Source organism: Pinus tabuliformis, chromosome 4_2 (genome assembly GCF_031772625.1).
Source record: "Pinus tabuliformis cultivar Carrire ecotype Pingquan chromosome 4_2, CPIR1, whole genome shotgun sequence".
NCBI lineage: Eukaryota > Viridiplantae > Streptophyta > Pinopsida > Pinales > Pinaceae > Pinus > Pinus tabuliformis.
Window position 1 is genome coordinate 591476622 of NC_142304.1, and position 1363 is coordinate 591477984.

Sequence of the window (1363 nt, forward strand, 5' to 3'; positions counted from 1 at the left end):
ATCCTTAATCAGCATATAGCCGTTGGCAAGCAATTGAGAGTGTACCTCTTCCCACAAGGATTCAGAAATGGAAGAGATAGAATTACACTGTTCTCAGAAGTACTCTTGCAGCAAGTTTTCTAAAGCATAAGCAGAGCTGCAACTCTAATGCAATTCGATAGACCTAGGAAGACAGATAAAAGCACGACAAATTTGAAATTGAACTTCACACCAAAGTTCTAGCACAAATTTGATAAGATGAGGTTGTGCCATTGGTAACATAACCGCAATTTTGCCACAACCTGTTATATCCACAAGGGAAAAGGTTGTGGCATTGATGAGATGAGCACAAAGCTGCATTGGTTGTATGACTACACTTACCATCTTCATTTTCATTACTAAGTAGAGTAGGGTAGGAAGAATAAGCTATTAAGCATGACCATTAGATTTCATTTCTTGTATCTTTGGTCTTCTTGGCTTTTGCCTTTTATTTCTTGTAATGCCAGTTTTGATGTAATGGACTACATGGACATTGTATGTAGTGTTTAGGGATATCATGTGGATCCATCCCACTAAGGTTTCCTTTCATTTGCTTGGAGAGTTGTTAATTTTAGATAACAATGGTATGTTCTAAGCTTACAAGTTACGAGCAATTTACTTCAATTTTCTTATTAGCCCAATATCAATTTCCAGATTAGCAATCACATTAACATTGATAGTAAATGCAGATAGAACATAAACAATAAGCAGAAGACAAGCCAAGACAAGAGGACACAATATTTGGTAGATGCCAGGGAAAAACCCCAATGTGGGGAAAACCCTTTGATCAAATCTTCTTATTATTCTTCAAAAGTTCAGCACAGAGAGAGAGTACATCATACAAAATTTACTTGCCCAATCACTGTCAAAACAGTCCAGTCAAACAGCAGTCAACAGGATGCCCTAACCAGAAAGTCAACGCTAGTCAAACCAGCAGAAAATCTCCTCCAAATGAGCTCGATCAAACCCAGTCAACTCAGCCTCCAAAGACAGTCAGAATCAACCCAAAACAGTCCTGAAATTCTCAATCAAACTTGGTCAACGCAGAGTCAACGCTGCATCAACGCAGATCAACCTGCTCCAAATTACTCGATTTTCGTGTCAGTAGATGCAGCCTCAAAAGATCGGATTATCTGCCTAAAAATCGCAGTCAAAGAAGGTGATTTGACCCTTGGTGAATGCTGGTCAACGTCCCTGCAAATAGCCCAAAACAGTCCAGCGATTTATGCCTGTAATTTTCGGTCAACCCAAGTCAACGTGAGAAGAAGAAGAGCTGCTCCTTTGCTGTATGAACCAATGCGGAGAGGAGACAGAAAGATATGTTGAGTGATGGTGTCCAAATGAG